General features: G+C 37.9%; 1 protein-coding gene across 2 annotated transcripts in view; it reads right to left on the reverse strand.

Annotated features, from left to right (window-relative positions):
- HOMER1 (homer scaffold protein 1) overlaps window positions 1–19,607 on the reverse strand; it is a 106,184-nt gene that overhangs the window by 41,684 nt on the left and 44,893 nt on the right. The window lies entirely within an intron of this gene.

Genomic DNA, 19,607 nt, shown 5'->3' on the forward strand with positions numbered 1-19,607 from the left:
AATTGGGGAAGGGAGGTGGCTGCGCGGAGCTCTATGGGCAGCGAGTTCCAGAGGCTGGGGGCCAAGGTCGTAAAGGCCCTCCTGGAAGTAGAAACTAACCTGGCCTCCGGAACTCTTAAAAGTTGCTGCCCAGATGATCTGAGGGTGCGGGGCGGATTATATGGGGAGAGGCGGTCCATCAGATACCCTGGGCCCAAGCCATTTAGGGCTTTATAGGTAATGACCAACACCTTGTATTGCGCCCGGAAGCGGATAGGCAGCCAGTGCAGCTCTTTAAGCACTGGAGTTATATGACTGGCCCTAGATGTATTGGTGACCAGTCGGGCTGCCATATTCTGCACCAACTGCAGCTTCCGGGTATGATACAAGGGTTGCCCCATGTAGAGCACATTGCAGAAGTCCAAGCGAGAGGTTACCAGAGCATGTACAACAGTTTCAAGGTCCCTCCGGCCCAGGTAGGGACGCAGCTGGCGTATCCGCCGAAGCTGATAACAGGTGCTCCTGACTGTCGCATCCAGGCTTTATACCTTCACCCCTAAGTACAAAGTACCATTATATACAATGGCATAGTAAAATGATGTGCCTTATATAAAATGGCAAAATCAAAGTTTGCCTTTTTGGAATTTATATATATTTTAATATTGTCAAGCTGTGGATGGCTGGACTCATGGATAAAGAATCCATAGATATGGAGGTCCAACTGTGCTAGACCCTTAAGCTGAAAAACAGTTGCAGAGGTTCTTGTGCTACGTGACTTTGAAATTTTGTGGGTATCATTTTTTTTATAAAAAAAAGAACTGCAAAAATGCTTTATCTTATCAGAATTTGTAATACATGGTTCCCTCCTCTGAGAGAAACCTAGCTGCCAAATTTCAGAGTAACAATGGCATGAATTTCTGTGTGAGTGCAGCCTTTAGCTATAAAAGAAAAGAAGAAGAAGAAAAAAATTCTTATCCACATAAGTTCCCTTTGGACCACTGTCCTGAAATGACAGACAGCATAGGAAGACTACTGCATTTTCAAGATAGATGCAATGTTTTTTGTATCCTCCCATTCCTGCAACAGCTTTTCACTTCTATTTCCCCCCCTCCGCACACACGTGTGTGTTTGCAACAACAGTTAATTACTATATGAATGTGAACACAAACACAAACACACACTAGAAGAACTCAATTTAAACAAATAATTTCTTGTTTGTAATTAGGAGAAGGAAGGCTAAGGTTATAACTTAAATTCTATGCAGTACATGAATGCACAAATGCACAAGCACACAAAAAGACTAAGACCTAAAGCAAATGCACAGTTAAGTATCTGATAACTAATAACATCAAGTTTTTCCACTACTAAGAAGCTGCCTGAACATTACTGAAATTAGTTGAGGAAGGAAAGGATTTTCAATAAGGAAACTTGAAAGTACCACTAAACAACACTGAAATGTTTCTTACTCACTAATGAATAACTTGGCTACAGATCTTGGGGAAGTTTTTTTTAGGGGGGACAACAATTATCAAGATCTCTCAACCAGCCTGCCCAGTGACCAGTCCAAACACTGCAGTGTGATGGGCAGGTACTAACAAAACTCTATGTGGGGCAGAAGCGTTCAGTCACAAAAGAATGTGATTCTTTCTCAGGGGTGTAACTAGTGGGGTGTGGGCTGCTCTGGGTGACACTCTAAGGGCTGTGTGACAATACTGCTCCCCAAATGTCTGCATTTTGGCAGAAATGGGCTGTGACATTCACCCACGTCCCTTTAAAACCCGGAGGCTCAGCAGAAGAGAAGACGTGAGTGAGGCAAGGCTCAGTGGCTCCTTTCTTCCTTAGAGGAAGGAGAGGACTTAGGGGTTTTAAAATGTTTTAAAAACTCTTTCATCACATCTTCCCAATTTTTTACTTTAGCAACATTAAACTATGTAAACGTAAATATATTTAGGCTGTGTGTAGGATATAGCAATTTAGAGGTATAATTTTAATTTTGCTAGTTGTTTATGTCACAACTACTGTCATGAAAATCATTACTAAGGATTTTATATGGTATAGTATAGGAGGAGGTCAATGGTGTGTGTGACACCAACCCTAGTGATACTACAGTACTTGCTCTTTCTTGTTGTTATATACCTTCAAGTTGAATCCTACTTATGGGAATCATATCCTGGGGACTTATTGGAAAGATTTATTCAGAGGAGGTTTACCCGTGCCTTCCCTTTATGCTAAAAGAGTGGGACACAGAGTCCTAGTCCAGCACAAACTACTACACCATGTGGAATCTACTTAAATTCTACACAAACTTTAATTTTGGATACAGAAGCAGCTTTTTCTTACATACCTTCTGAATATGTGCACCCACTGAGAAGAACAGTGTGCAAACTAAGCATTTTCCAGTAAGAATTCCAGAAATTATTGAATTGATGGCAGCACTTTTTTTAGCCTCTCCCTCTGTGAAGACTATTATTTGCTTTTATCACTAATTCTATTCTTTTAAAATAAATGTGATAATTGACCTCTGAAATATAAACTGAAGGAATGTGTGCAGTTTTCATAAATTATGTAATGTATATGGATTTGTAACATATGGCTCTGGGATCCCTGATTTCTGCCCTTGTAATAGGATTTACTGAGATGTGGTGATGGCTTGCTTGATTCAAATAACTTTTTCTTACTGTCTTACAAGCCAAGCAAGGACACTGTGGACAGGGAAAACAATGTCCTTCATGTCCCATTTTGAGATTACAGATGACATGAACATTGCTTTAGGGTGTAGTTTAAGATTAAAAAGCACTGACTTCTGCCAACCATCATGGACAGATGCTTGGTTGATAGGGAAGGGTTCATTTGTGTATGTATGTTTATACCTCAATTCCAGAACTTTTTGCCCTGGGAGGCTCAGCTGTCCCTTTTTCTCAAAGTATTTTGCTGCATGGCACAAACCTTTCTGTTTAGACAGGCATTGTTTTTTTCAGTAAGGTGAATTTTTGTCTGATGCTTCTGTTTTATCTGATCCACCTAAGTGGTACATAAGCACTGAAATTTCAAGATGTCTGGATCAGCCTCTCCCCATATAATCCGCCCCGCACACTCAGGTCAGCAGGGGAAAATTTGCTGGAGGTCCCAACTGTGCGATATATGAGGACCTTGCAACGGGCCTTTTCCATCTCAGCCCCAAGAATATGGAACAATCTCCCTGATGAGCTCCACTCCACCACGTCTTTAGACCTTTTTAAGAAGAATCTCAAAACCTTCTTCTTTTCCCAAGCTTTCCCCCCATGAGATGTGACTTTGGTTATTTTCCCCTCTGTCTTGGTATCGACTGTGACATGTTTCTGGATTCCCCCACTCAGCTGACTGAGTATTAGTTTTTTATATGCTGTTTTTATATATAGTTTTATTGATTGTACTGATTATTATGTATTTTATATGAATTTTGTACTCCGCTTTGATCAAATTGGAAAAGCAGGATAGAAATAAACTTTATTATTATTATTATTATTAGTCTAGACTGGAAAAATAATGAGTTGAGCCAAAGATGATGATTTTCATTAATACTTTTGTCAGCACTGAAATTATCCCCTGGGTTTTTGGTTTTGTTTGTTTGTTGTTGTTGTTGTTTTGTGGTTTTCCACTAATGTGTTCACCTGTTGAAGAAGCACAGTCCTAAATAAATGTAATTTGATCTCCTGTTCCTGATGATTATGTGATTAAACTAAGAAAACAGTTCCCTTACTCTAAATCAGCTGTATTTGTTCTCAGTGATGCCATCAGTTAGAATAATGCTGTCATCCCATTGAATATAAGATGAGCTTGAACCACTTTCCTAATCAAACAAAATATGGTGCAGTGCTAACAGCAGATTGCAAAAACAAGGTCAGTGAATGAGTGTGAGGGAAAACAAACACTTGGGGACATGGGGACTGGCAAGATTTAGTAGCTCCAAAGAATCACTCTTTCCTTGAAAATTAATACGGGTATGTGATTAGACAAGATGAAGACATGCCATGTCTATCTTTGAATGTTTTAAATTCTTTGTTATTAGAAACCTGGTATTAGAAAATAGTGAGAGGGAATTTGTGATTGTCATCTGGCTGTCTGATAATGTTTGATGTGATGTGATCTGCTTTTATATTTGATGTTTTTAATTTGTCTTTTCTTTTCTACATGGTAATTTTATCTATTCCTCTATTTAACTGTTATTATCTTGGGCAGGCTTTTATATACTCCTTAATTTTACCGACTTTGTACAGCGCTGTATATAATTACAGTGCTCTAGAAATAAAGTTTAATAATAATAATAATAAATAAAGAAGCATGTGCAAAAAGCCGTATGAAGTGAGATTTTAGCCACCTACAGCCCCCAAAATACATGTCTCTGCAGGACTCTCCTGAACCATGTGGGCCAGCTACAGTGTTCATGTGGTATCACCAAAGATCAGACGGAAGCACCAACACACACAAATGCACCATCCTTACTCCCAACTCCAGTCTCCACACTAGGGGAGTCTGACAATATTCAATACAAGCTGTTCCAGGAATAAAAGGGCAGCAGTGGAATGGAAGAGGAGGAAATCCTCCACTACTTGAGTGGAATTTAGAATTCACACACGTGTCCCTTTGCCCTCACTTCACTTGCTGCTGTACAATGTAGCTCTACAATTCCCTCAGGTTCCACCTCACACCTCTTCTCTTTCCACTGGGGTTGCCAAATGAAAAACCAGACTGGTCTCCTGTATCTATAATAACTGTGTAGGAGAGGGGATTTTAGCAGCTGGAAAAACATTATTCTATAGAACCATTAAAGCAGGGATTTCCAACCTGGGGTTCCTGCAAACCCAGGGAGTGTGATAAAGAGTGGTTTGTGTTCTTGATGACAAGTCAGAGTCATCATTCAGCCAGCTCCCAGTTTGCCTTGTGAAGTGGTAGGAGGTGGTTGTGTTGCATAGATAGTAGTCTCATTGTTTATTTAATCAAAAGGAGAGAATTTTAAAATTTACAACAGTTTACCATTTTTTTCTGAATTAGAATCTACTTGCTCAGTTTAGATTGGCTTTTATGCACTGACTAAAAAGCTTATTTTAAGTTCAGTTTGTTCACCCAGAATGTAATATGTGGTTCAATTTGTGGTTTAAAAATTAGAAATTAAACTTCCTCATCTTCAAATGTGATATTAATTTTGAGAACCAGTGGTGTAGTGTGAAATGGCTCTAAGTAAACAGGAACATCTATATCTGCCTTCATTTCTCAGAAAATGTGGAATATGTTATTCTAATCATGTGTGATTTTGAAAACAAGTTTGACTGATGAAGAAATGTTGGTTTCAAAAGCTAACATCAAAATTTTTGTGCGTTTTTCATTAGGTTAATAAAGCTATTACAATATAGGCTCTGGAATTTGTCTTATGGATGATATGGTTAACCTGCATTTTTACTGATATCCTTTTATTGCTATTTTTTGATATTTTAGAAGCTTAGAACAAATTGATCAAATTTAGGCTTTTTATAAACACAAAGTAAAGGTTTTTGTTCAAAGCTATAAGTAACTTTGTAGAACTAGAGAGCATAGGGATGAGATATAAAAGTTAGTAAAATACAGGCCGTGTGAAATGTTCATTTTTCTATTCTACCTTTCTGATTGGTGTTTCCTCTCCTCCTTTATCTATTCTATCCCTCCTTCTTTATGACTCCTATATCTATCCTTCCCTCTGTTTTCTGTTTTTCAGTTTAATCCTGAGCAAAAGTGGGTAGCACAGTTTTCTTTCAGCCATTCAACCTCTGACATTTTATCCTTGGGATCCCTGTTCCAAGCCTTCTAGGAGCTCTTGTCACTCAGCTGTTCAGTCCTTTGCTTCTTTCTGCATCCCAGCCTGTGTGAAGCTCTCTCATGATCAAGGGGATTTTTCACTTCACTTGGAGGAAGTGAAATGCATGAATAATCTATCACTGGGTTTGTACTTCACAAGTATAAATGCTCATTAATATCCTCACAGATCACAACAGGACAGAAAGTGCCTGAGGAAACAGGGAGCAATAAGATATTGAGATAGATGAGTACATTTCTTTGCCAAATATATATTTGACAGAGAGCTAGTGTGGTGTAATGTCTTGCGTGTTAGACCAGAACTTTGAGAGACTAGCATTCAAATTCCCACTCTGCCATAGAAACCTACTGCGAGGTCTTGGGTAAGACACACTCTCCCAGCCTCAGAATAAGTCCATAATAGGTTCACCTTAGGGTTGCTATAAATCAGAAGTAATGTGAAGGCACACAACAACGTTGGATCCTATGAAACACTATGTTTTTTCCTGGATAGTGTGCAAGCCATCTTTTGTACCAGCAGTGTAATACAAATTGCAGTTGGCTCTTCCCTTCCGTGGAGCATCTGCGGATGGCTCTACCCTGTTCTCCCTGATGGCAGTGCATGAATGCAGCCATGCCAATGCGGTCGTGTGCACGTTGCACCACCATTGAGATAGCAGGATTTGAGGTCCCATGAAATTTGCTATCTGCATGGGGTGGGAGTACAGAACAGAACTCCCATGAATACAAAGAGCTGACTGTATCTTATTTCTGAAACTCACTGCCAAATATCCTATGCTTATTTTCTATTGGATATTCTTTTCTGAGATGCTGTTCTTTAGGACCTTAAAGGTAGCACTGAGAAGCATAGCCCTGCACACTCATTAGAGATATAGAAACAAGCCTCACATTGTTGTGACTCTCAATCTGTGCATTGACTATTTTCAATGAACTGATTTCTTCAATTGAACATTTGTTTGTGAACAAATCATCTTCACACATTCCATTCACCTTAATGAAGGGGATGGACAGATAATTTGGTTGAAGTCTCTCTACATGCATGTGCATAACAGAATGCCTACAAGACATTTGGGGTGAATCCAGATTTTAAGTCATCCTTCTCAAAGTATAACTTCTCGATGTATGACTAAATTTGGATCCAATCCACTATATACTTAGGATATGGGGCTGAGTGCAAGGCCAAGAATTCCTGCACCCTCCACCCTGTTTGGGGCCTGTACATCAAAGCATGTTGCAAACACTTAAAATAACTTTTTATTTAGTTTGTGAATTGCACTGTGACACTGACTGATGATCTTAATTTCATCACTGTGAACACACAAAGCTGAGTTGCCTGTGCTGAGTTTTATAGGTGATTAGCCAAAGAAGGAGAAAAGAGATTTTTGAAGAATAATCTTTATTTATAGCAAGGACAACTGCCTTGGAGGTGGGGGCCCATTTTTGCTCCTACAGACACACACAACAGGCCACAACACTTCAAAACTGGCAAAAAAATAATAATCTGCTCTAGAGGTTGCATCCAGTTCCCATTTCTAATTTCCCCCCCTGGGGTGGGTGTCATTCACTACTCTTGGAGAGATCCCCAGAGTGACAATAGACCATTTCTGGCTATTCCCCCCCCCCCCCGCAACTTTTTTGTTTTGTATTGTATTTTGCGGAGCGTTGGGGCCTTGGGAAAAGCTACATACTGTCTGTGAGCCACAATTTCCCCATCACTGATTTAAGATGTACACAGATAACTGTTCTTCCACTATATACGTATAACAGAGAACTTATTGCAAAAAGGCTCAGCCCAATATATTTAATACAGCCTAAGAATATAATTCTCTAAATTTGCTAATTGGATAAGGCAAAAGAATTCAAATTTTCATTGTGCCAGCATCAGATCTGAGCTATCAGATCAGGATTACTGGGTCAGGATTACTTAGGTAATAAAAATATATGATTTAATTACCATTATTTTTCATTCTACAGTCGGCCTTCTTATACACGGATTTTTTTATACACGGATTTAAGCATACACGGTTTGAAAATGTTCCAAAAAAGTATAAATTTACCTTGATGTTCCATTTTTTATTAGGGACACCATTTTGCTATGTCATTATACTTAATGGGACTTGAGCATACACGGATTTTGTTATACACGGGGGATCTTGGAACCAAACCCCAGCGTATAACAAGGATCCACTGTACTAAAATTGTTAAAATGAAAGGAAACACTGTTGTAGCATTTTAGGTACCTTCTTTGTCTGTGAACGGTATTTGGTAATTGGTAATCTGTGTGATCAAGTTTGTAACTTCCCTTTCCTGCACAGCAGAATCAAATCTGGGTTAATTTTGGGTGGTGTTCTTTAAAATGTATGGTTTATGTGAAAGATACCTGCCAAGGCTTTTACTATGAGTACAGGTTGACTCTCCTGTATCCAGAATTCCAAATTCCAAAATATTACAAAATCCAAACTGTCCACATAGATGGCTGAGCATCTTTTCTTTCTGATGTTTCAATGTACACAAACTTTGTTTCGTGCACAAAATTATTACATTTATTGTGTATAAAATTGCCTTCAGGCTATGAGTGCAAGGTGTGTATGAAACATGAATTACTTTCACATTTTTGAGGGGATATCGTGAAGTTTTAATTATCATCTTTAAAATTTTTTGACAAAGTTTGTTTTGATTTGTAGTTGTTAACTTATCTCTACATAGTCACACCATCCAGATTTACCCATTTTCCCCAGCGTTTCTTGATCCTCCAAATACCTAATATTGTAGAAGTCTGCAGATTGTGCCTTATGATGGGGTATTGTAAAGTAATAATTATCACCCGAAAGTTATTGTGGTATATTGATGAAATTTTGTCAGTGTCATCATTGGTCCCTAAGTGCATGATGTTGAGAAAATCAGCTCATTGTGTCCTTTATTTTTGTGACAGTTTGTGCCAGAAGTGACTAAAGTGTAAAATTCTTGTAAGGCACAATCTGCAGACTTCTACAATAACGGTATCCAGAGGGTCAAGAAATGCTAGGAAAAATGTGTAAACCTGGATGGTGACTATGCAGAGACAAGTTAACAACTACAAATCAAAACAAACTTTCTGTCAATTCTGTTTCTGTCAATGGGTTTCCACAGCTAAGCAGGGATTCAAAGGCTGGTCTACCCAGAATCCTGGTCCAGCACTCAAACCACTAGACCATGCTGGCTCTCAATCTGTGTGATATTATCTGTAATATGAACATATAACATTTCCTACATGTGAACTATTTGCTTTTTTAAAAAAATCAAGGCAGTGTTCTATTTTGTTGGACCATTCCTAGCTCTTCAACAACAACCTGCTATCACTGGAGCATTATTATTAAGAGTGTAAGTGTGTGGAGAAAACCATATTGTTCAGTTCTGATAAAATATCTGGTAAAGCAATAGATAGGGTATATATAATGGTGGCTTTCCTGAAAGCTGACATGTCTATTGCTATTATTAGTGCCATACTGAGTGTGGCTGCACAAGAATCACTTACACCTGTTTGATAGTGCATCTGACAATGGAAAAGATAGAGGTCATACTCATATTTCTTCATTGCTAATTGATTATATTATGTGATTTCTGGAAAGTTATTCATTATGTCTTCAAAATTAGCACTTTTCTGGCTGAAATAAGACCTTTTGCTGCCTGAGGCAAATGGTGACATATACAAGTTATTTTGGCATCTCCAGAAGAAAATCTCCTCAGTGTCACACTCTTACTTGCTGGCAGTAAAAATATGAACATAATAAATGGAATAATTTGACAACAATTTGCTGATCATTCACAACACTGTCAAATCTGCTGCCTAAGGCCACTTGCTCTTTCTAATGGTAAGGTCAGCTTTGCCTGCTGTTTCCATCTTCTATTTATTTTGGAGGAATTTATGTAGCCACTTGTCAAAGAAAAAACAATGGCAAAAAGAAACAAAGCTACTCCTTCTGCTATAATTTTCTCAAACTTTTTTTGGTTTATTTCTTTGAAAGCTTTGTCTAAACATGAATGTTCTTATCACTTGATACTTTTTGGTTGCAAGGTACCTCCTCTAACAAGAATTCCCTTTTCTTTATGATTATGGTTATAATGGTGGGTAGACATCTGTGCTTGGTGCTAGTTTTACTAAAGGAAGACCTGCAGCAAAATGTCACCATGTTCCTTTCATATATCCAAATAAGTCTTCCCATCATTGAACCATGGTTTCTTACTAGATTGACTCTATGGGTTGACTGTCAGAAGTTCGGCTGATGACACCCAGCTCTATTTCTTCTTGTTAACAAAGTCAGGAAAAGCTCCATGGATGCTGAAGTACTGTCAGGAGTCAGCCATGTGCTTAACTATGGCAAATGAACAGAAACTGAATTCTAACAAGATGACAGCCCTGTGTGGTCCTGTTCTGAACTGGGTTGCACTGACTCCGAAAGAGTTATTGTGTAGCAGTGTATGTGAAGGGAAGTACTTTCTTCATCCAGCAGTGCCAGTTTAGACATCCTTGGCCAGTCAGAGCTATGAACATTCCTGAATACCCTGGCCCACATTGGCTCCTACTGCCATATCTCCCAAGTGGATTACTGAAATGTGTGGCATGTGGGACTATTCTCAAAAGTGATCAAGAAGCTTCAATTAGTTCAGAATACAAGAGTTGGATGTGTAACTGATGTTTCCAGACAGAATCAAATTACACAGATTCTAAAAGAGCTATACTGGCTGTCTATTGGCTTCTAAGCAAACCCTTTAGGGGCCTTTGTGGATATAGTACCCTGAACATGGCATAAAGTCCTCAGAATAAGGTCTTCCCCAAATACCTGAATCATGCTGCATACAGATACAGAGCATGTTCAGCTGTAGAGTCACAACTATACAAACACCACCTGATGGAGACTGAACTAGCAGCAAAACTACAATTACAATGACATCAGCTGGAAACCTGCCTGTTAGCTCTGCCTGGCATTTTAATTACCTGTTTCTTTTTACACTGTTGTTGCTTCAATTATAGTTGTACACCCCCTTAGTTAAAGAGGAGGAATGGTTTTAAAATGTGTTAAATAAATCACATCAGTTCTATGTATGTTGGTCCAAATGTGTTTGAGTTTTGTAAAGGACAATGCTGGGTGATATATATTTTACTGTAGAGGTCAACAAGCATTTACTCAAATATAATCTATGGATCCAACAAGAAAGACAGCTAATTACTTCTATCTTTCCATTGTGCTAAGCATTTGTAAATAGCATACACTTACGTTGCAAATGATTAATCGAAAGTAATAAGCTTTTAATGCTTGAGAAATATAACTTTCATGTGATTATTTCCATTTTCAAAACTGATCTGAGTACAATCTTTACTATGAAGAACAATTTAAGTTCTGTATTGACATAGTACAAAGTAAAATTCCAGTATATAAAGTTGTGCCGTGGTAAACTGGCCAACTGAATAAAAAAATGAACATCTGGTAGGTATTTATATAACAGAAGTATCAGATGACTCCAGACTAACCTTATAAGCAATAAATAACTTTCTTCACTGATTCCAAGCTCAGCTACATTTAGGGTGCAACTAATTTATTATATCTTACAGCTCTAGACAAAGCACAATCTGTGTAACACACCCTGAATATTTATCATTTCAATTTTTCTTGGTGTAGGTCAGGAGCACATAACTTTGTTGCATTTCATAGACAGTCTTTTTATAAGTGAACAATAAATATCAAAGAATGCTGGTGATACGTTGCATTCACTGTATTTGAAAGGAAGGTACCAAATTCACAGTATTAATGACCTAATTTAAGGAACATATTGTGACTCATAAGATCTAAATTGTGGTGAGCTTGATATAGAGAAGAAGCAGCTTTAGGCAGCAGACTGGAGAGGCAGTGCTGACAAGAAACTTGAGTGGAAAGGCATTATGTGTGTATCTACATGCCTTCCTCTTTATATAGAAACAGATCACACATAGCCAAGGATGTTTATCATCGGCATGGAAGTAGGAAGAGAAACGGGACATAAGCAGATGCTGGCTCTGCACCAAAATAACTGATGGAAGTTGGAGAAGTAATTTGGGGTACGGGTGTTCGAAGCAACAGTATGTAAATGGGAAAAATAGAACTGAAGAAAAGAGGTCCAGTAAAAAGTAGAGTTGGAATTATTGCTTCTCCTCCCCCAGCAATGATTCCATGCCTTTACATATTTTGCCAATTTCTTGAAAGCAAAACTAAATTATACACACAAGTATGTGCCCAAACATTAGAAAACATTTGTATTCAAATTCATGTTATTTCCATATGACCTAATTAAAGGAACATATTGTGTTAATACTTTCATTTTAAAGGTTTGCTTCAATGTAGCGTTCTGAATATTGAAGTACAAGTGTAGTACAACAAAATGCAAGTCAGTCTATATAAAAGGTAAATTTCTGCATACATTCTTTAATGATAGCAGTATGTTTCTTGTTACAATGATATATTATATACACACACAGCACTGTTCAATGGTTTGTTATACAGAGAAAATTAAAAATTAAAATTAAAATAAACTACTGAAATAAATAAATAAATGAATAAATAAAATAAAATAAAGGAGCCATCCCAATGAGTCAATAAATCAAAATTTGGATGCCATAACTTTGTACAAAAAAGCAATTATTTTAATAGGCAAGCAATTAGAGAACTATAAATCTCTATTGGTCTATAATGTATTTTCTAAACCACTGCATTGGGTCTAGAGTCTCAGGGATGAGCACCGCAATGGGCTGTTCTGTCCAGAATATTCCCACTGCTTGAAGTGGGGGGAGACACTTTTTGCTGATCTCCCCCTGTCTCTGGAGTCTCTAGTGTTAATTCCCACTTTGTGCTAGAAACACGCCCCACCCCCCCAAAAAATTATCTGGAGTAGATTTTCAGGGAACACAGGAGACTACAAGGACAGGGGAAAGAATCTGAAAGACTGCCTCTTTATCAGTATGAGCAGCAGAATACACTTCACTGGATCAAAAAACTTTCTGCTGACAGAAGAAGTCTTTCATCTGTTGGATAGTTTTGCTGGATCCAACTCACTGAATAGATAGTCTAACAAAAGTTAAGACAAAGGTTTATGATACTGAAATGTATTTAGCAGACATCTTCGAGTCACTGATGAGATGCAATTTCAGGAGGTCATTCCAAATGGCCAAGAAGTCATCTTCCATCTGTTCATTAATTCCCAGTTTCTAAATGATAGAAAGTGACAGACTCCACTTTTTTCAACCAGTGGGCTACTTTTCTTACAAAAACAAATAAACAAACAAAAAACAACCCCATACTAATTTAAAAACTGATTTAAATCAGAAACAGTTTATCAATTTGGCTGGCATTCTAGCAAAATCCTATAAACTTTCGTTATAAAAGAGTGCAATATGCTCATGGCAAAGAGTTAAACATTTAAGATGATATATCTTTTCCTCTGCATATAATATTTTCCGAATGCTTTTCACTATATTCAGAAATCCAGTAACACTTTTTTTTTTGCCATGGTTATATTATCAGGAAAATAATATTTTGAGATTTTTAGTTTTTAAAATATAACAGGGCAGGAGATAATGAAAATCTTTAGCATGTAACACCCATGAAATCTTTCTGTTATTTGCAACATATTCTATGGAAATATTTTGACCACAATCCAAATGTAACACATTTAAGCATCAACATATCCTGACAAAAGATATTTGAATAGTATTGTGCATGCTGTCCATTTTGCATTAATCATATTCTTTACATTAGTATATCAAATTATTTTTATAATTTAAGACAGAAATATGACACATTCTATAGATACAGGGGAACTCATTCTCTGATCTGACAATAGGAAGGGTATTTGCCTTGTAAAAATTTGTTGCTGCTGTTTCTCCACTAGTGAAACTCCAACAGTAGTGAAGGCAAAAACATGATGTCCTGGGGCAAGTCTGGAAAACAGTTTGCCCTCAGAATGGTGACCTTAATGAAAGCTCACAAAAAAGTGACCTGGTCACCAAGGATTTTCCACCATCCTGCCTTGTTCCAAATTGCTTTGTCCAAGTCCAATTCTGAACCTATCTAGTCATATTTGAGTTTTACTGAACTAAGGTATAGGCATGCGCAATTGACAGGTGAGTGAGCTTTATGTTAACAAATTAAAATGAAGTATGATGCTGAGCTACAATGAATGCATAATTTCTAAGTGACAGAAAAATCAATATTGTAAATCTAGCATTAAATTCATTCTTATTACAAAGCAAAAGTCAATTATGGCAGGTAAAAGGGTCTTCTAGTTCAGAAAAGTAGAGAAACTAGAGGCTTCACTAACAGTTAGAAAGTGAATTAAATTTCTTACAGACCTATTCTCCACTTCAACAAAATACAGTCTTTGCTACATTCCACGTTACTGACTTCTCAATATTCTTTTTTGCACTTCCCCCATTCATTTGCTAGTGAATCATCCCTTTAAAAAAAATCCATGCTCTTAATGACTCAAATTTAAAGGGACATCTAGATGATGAAGCACATTCTGTTTCACCCTGAAAACCTAGCAACCCATCTTCTTTACAAGAAAATTACTGCATCATGAGTGATTTGCAGTGATAGCCCTTGCTTTGAAGTGGAGGGGGGCACCTTACCAAGAAATGGTGGAATGAGGCCCTCCACTTTGGCCATGAAGGGGGAAATAAGCAGGTGGTGGAACATGACTAGATCCTATTCTCATTGTATCATTCTTCACCTGGAATGTCCCTTGCAAGACAGGATTGCAGTCTGTGTGTTCAAGGGGAAAATGTATCTGGAAGCACGGCTGGAGGAAAAGTGACTGGACTAATAGCCAGCTTTAATCTCCTGGGAGTGCAGCACAAGCATAATCTTTACAACATTCACATGCAAATGTTATTTCCGGCATAATTTCTGAAGACCCAAATTTACTATACAATTAGTGGAACATCTGCTAACAATTTCAGAGTAGAGGAGTAGGTTAAAATAGATCACACTTTCTTAGATGATCAAAGAAGGAAAAAAAGCCCTTTGTTGTGCTAACGTAGTGCTACATGTACGCTTTATTTCTTCACACCATTTTAGAACATTTAAGTTTATATTCAGGAAGTGCATAATATGAAATAATAGTTCTATAATCTTCAGAAAAATGTACAACACAGGAAGACACTCCTCTTGAGATGTTGAAGGTGGCCATGCTTACTAATTTCCCACAAGCAGTCCCTCCCCTCATGCTGTTCTCTTCTTGGAAAACAGCTTCTGGTCTATCTTCTCCTTGCCTCTTCCACACCAAACAATTGCAAATAATTGATTTGGACCTATAGGGAAATTTTCACTGAAGACGTGATATGGGTGGCTAGAAGGGTGAAGTACTTCCAATTCTTCTAACAATGGTTCTCCAATTTTATTGGAAGGGATTCTATTTTAAGCTTCAAAAATTAGAGTCATAAGTTGTTGTTTTTTTTACATAATGTGCAGTTTAGTCTTTATTTGAAAAACTATGCATCTGATCAAAGCATTAGTTATCAAGTAGGTAGCAACATCTGACAGCTGGAGGGTAGCAGGATATAATCATATTAGTATATATTAATTATATCCTTAGTATATAATTATCAAGAGGGCCCTTGGTATCCACCAGGATTTGATTCCAGGACTCCCTGTAGATATTAAAATCCGTGAATGCTCAAGTCCCATTATATACAGTGGTGTAGTAAAACAGTGTCCTTCATATAAATAGATAAAATTAAAGTTTGCTTTTTGGATCTTTTATGTGTGTGAATATTTTTGAACTCTGGTTGGTTGAATCAGTGGATTTAGAATCAATGGATATGGAGGACCAACTGTATATTAAGTATTTATTTACTGAGTTTTGAGATTAGCATTTTTCCAAAGGAAATACCAGCATAACGCCTTATAAAGAGTGATGAAAACCTCAGAAATAGTTTTGAGTTCTGCCATCCACATAATGCTTGTATCGCTCAACCACACCATACTGCTATCAGACTTTATCAGGGCCACAGCTCAATGGTACAGCCACTATAATGCCTGCTCAGAATGCCAGGTTCAGTTGTTGACATTGCTGAATTAGAGATTCTGGCAGGTTAGCTTCCTTCAAGACAAAGGTCTAAACTACACCATATTACTTGATTCTTATTTTAAACTTTAAATAGCATCCAAAAGAGGAGGAAATCAGAATAAGAACCAGAGCAACCGGGAGAAGCTGCAGATCTTTTACTTTGTGCCTCAGTTCCTAAGAAATTGCCCCATCAAAAGATTCCATAAGCATTGTGAGGTAAATACTCTCCCAATGCAAACTGCAGCTTCAGTTGAGACATCCTTGGAGCTACTGCATGGAGATTAAAAGTTATAAAGGCCCTCTGTATATATTGTGGTCCTCATCATATCTCCTCTCACTATTACTGAAAATGAAAAAAAGGGACATCATAGTACCAAAGCACAATGTTAACATAGCATGTACTCTAGCCCTAAGAAAATTGGTGTCAAAATAGATGGGCCACTGGTTTAACTCTGAGTGAGACCATTCTTTATGGTATGTTCATCTTTAAAATACCATAAAGAATTGTTGTTAACTGCCCTTGAGTCAGCCCTGACTCATGATGATCCCATGAATGAGACATCTCCAAGCTACCCTATCCTCCACTACTCTGTTCAAGTCCTGTAGATTCATGCCTTCCTAATTGAGTCTATCTGTCTGGACTACTTCTCTTTCTACTGCCCTCCACCTTTCTCAAGCACTAATATCTTTTTGAATGAGTACCCTAGTTGAATGTCTCAGCTTCACTGAATGAAGACAGTCAGCTAGGAGGCTCTTCATGTGCCAATTACAAAATGTATGCTGACCTAGGAGCAGTAATCAAAACTTGCATTACAAATAGCACCACTCAATGGCCTTAGTTCTTCAACGTTGCTCAGACTAATAACTAGAGCTTGGTTTCAGGGAATTAGTAACTAGGTGCAGTATTATAGCCATTAATCCACCCACTGCCTCAACGATGTTTTTATTCTGTGCAGTTATGGCACACTTGGGTTAAATTAAAAAGGGAAACACTTATTCCTGGATGTAAACAGAAGTCTCTCACTAAGCTTAGAGCATACCGTACCTGTGTTTTACTTTACTAGGTGAGCAACTGCCACATGTATAATGAAATGCATGATCTAGACGGCCTATAGCGCGCCCTCGTCATGTGCTAGGGGTTGACCGAGGGCACACTACCCATACGTGCCTCACCCCTAGCATGTGACAAGGGCGTCAAAATGGCGGCGCCCTGTACACATGGGCGCCACCATTTTGACATGATGGACGCTTAGCGTCTGACGTCACGCCCCCTTGTGATGTCGCAAGTACGCCATTGGTGCACTGCAGCGTCATAATGGTGCCGCAGAAAGAACCCGCTTTTTGCAGGTTATTTTTGCTGTGCAAGGGAGTGGAGCGGTTTGTCCACTGTGGCTCCCTTGTGCAGCAAAACAAGGCGCTGGTAGACCGCCCTTTTTGGATGGTCTGTACCCCGCCAAACAGAGTAGACAAAAGCAAAAAGAAGTAATGTGTTTTAGGAAGCAGGGTCCTTAAACTTGATCTAGGTCTATAAATGCTGGTTTTAGTTCTGTGTCTCCAGATCCAAGACTATGGGGAAGGCAGAAAGGAAGAAAAGCAGGGCATGTATTTCCTTCTTCAATATACATTTTTATCTACCAAGATATCAATGCAATCCATTCCAGACTTGCATTTAAAGATAAGGGTTACACATTTATCAAACAAACCAGAACTATTTGTGTGTGAACAACAGTATCAAAATATTTAAACCCATGAACAGTACCAAAAATATTATCTCAATCTTCCTGACAACACAGATTTCATAAAAAAGATAAGAGCCTCTAAAAATCTACTAATTCTCTCCATGGAGAATAGAGAATAACAAAAGAGTTGCCTATGGAATGCAACTCAACATAATCTATCATAGATTACAAGACTATTTTCTCTGCATGCTAACTCACAACTTACTGGTAAATTTTTAGCTATAATTGAATTACAGATGACATCCAGGAAATAAATATACTTTTCTTTCAGCAGAAGATTCAGTACTGGAAGGCAAACTCAAGACTATAAAATCAAGCAGAAGTATTCTGTAAAAGATTCTATGTGGGTTTGAAAACTCAGAGTTCTGCTACTGCCAATATAGAAATTTGCAAATGTAAGCAGTAGTACAATTGCTCATTTTCAGAAATATGCAAATTATCTGCTCTTAGTCTGAGTGACAAATCATCCACTTTATATCATCAAAAAGCACATAATATACAGTACTATAAATAGGTTACCTTGTAATATTCAAGAACAGAGTTTATGAACCAATCACAATCACTGCAGTTAGCCACATCTGTACATACAATTCAGCATTCAAATACTCATGAATTCTAGATTAGCTGCTCTGATGGCTAGAGCAGTCAATATGTTTCAGGGGAAAATGGGATGTTTACTTGAATTATGGTCATGATTTCCATATCAAACACTTAGGTTGAGTGCATAGTTCTCATCATATGTCAATCATTTCCATCATATGCCAATAATCTCTTTAAGATAGGAGCAGGAAAGCAACATTGCTCCTCTGCCCCTTCTTTTCCTCTTCTGACCCCGGACCATTGTGATTTGATTGTTTTTGCCCTTGACATGTGTATTTTTCCTGATTCCTGTTCCCTTTTTATGCAGTAATGTTTTAACTTTTATACTGTAATTGTTTACTTTGTATTGTAACTGTTTTTAACTTTTGTAAGCCGCCTTGATCATTTTTTTGGAAAGGCGGGGTAGAAATAAAATTTATTATTATTATTATTATTATTATTATTATTATTATTATTATTATTTCATAAGGGATTGATATTATTTAACCAGGTAGAGAGATATCCTTGCAGGCATCTTACAATTAGAACCTGCTCTCATGTTTCATGATCTTTCTGCTGTAATCCTGAAACACACATCCCAAACAGCAACATCCATGCACAATATGGTAGTATCAGCAGGTCTAGAAAAATCCAAACAATCCACAAGGAATGTGGGAATGTTTAGTGGCAGTTGCAGAGTTGAAGTGGGGAATCAGAAAATGAGAAAAAGACTGACCAAACTGTCTTGGAAAAGGCCATAACTGGCCAGCACCCTAAACAGGAGCATAAAAAGTTGCAGCAATCTGTTGCAGGTACTACTTGTTTTAAAAAATCTGAAAGGTAATTAGAGGCAGTCCTTTAATCTCACTGCAGGTTAAGTAGCCCTTATCTGAAATGCTTGGGATCAGAAGTGCTTCAGATTTCTGAATTTTTCAGATTTTGGAATATTTGCATATACACAAGGTGAACAAATGAGCACAAATGCTACAGCTGCTGCCTTGAAGACAGAGGCAGGTGGCTGGCAGGCTCCACTGAAAAGGGGAGCCTGAAGAATGTGTGCCTCGTGTCTGGGCTTACCTCCACCTCAGCTGAAGGCCTACACCATTTTATATATAAGGACTTCAGCATCTGTGTTTGTTTTTGCATCTGTGTAGGCATCTGGAACCAACCCCCCTTCAGATACAGTAGGCCCTCTATACAGGTATCATAACTGAAGGGGACTGGGAGGGTCTTTTTTTTCCTTGGGGACATTGAATAAACTTTTTATCATGCACCTGCATTTTAACTATAACCCATCACATGAGGTCACATGTGGAATTTTCCACTTGTAGTGTCATGTCATTGCTCAAAAAGTTTCAAATTTGGGAGCATTTCAGATTTTGGATTTTCAGATTAGGGGTGCTCAAC

The sequence above is a fragment of the Sceloporus undulatus genome, chromosome 2 (assembly GCF_019175285.1).
Source record: "Sceloporus undulatus isolate JIND9_A2432 ecotype Alabama chromosome 2, SceUnd_v1.1, whole genome shotgun sequence".
Taxonomy (NCBI): Eukaryota; Metazoa; Chordata; class Lepidosauria; order Squamata; family Phrynosomatidae; genus Sceloporus; species Sceloporus undulatus.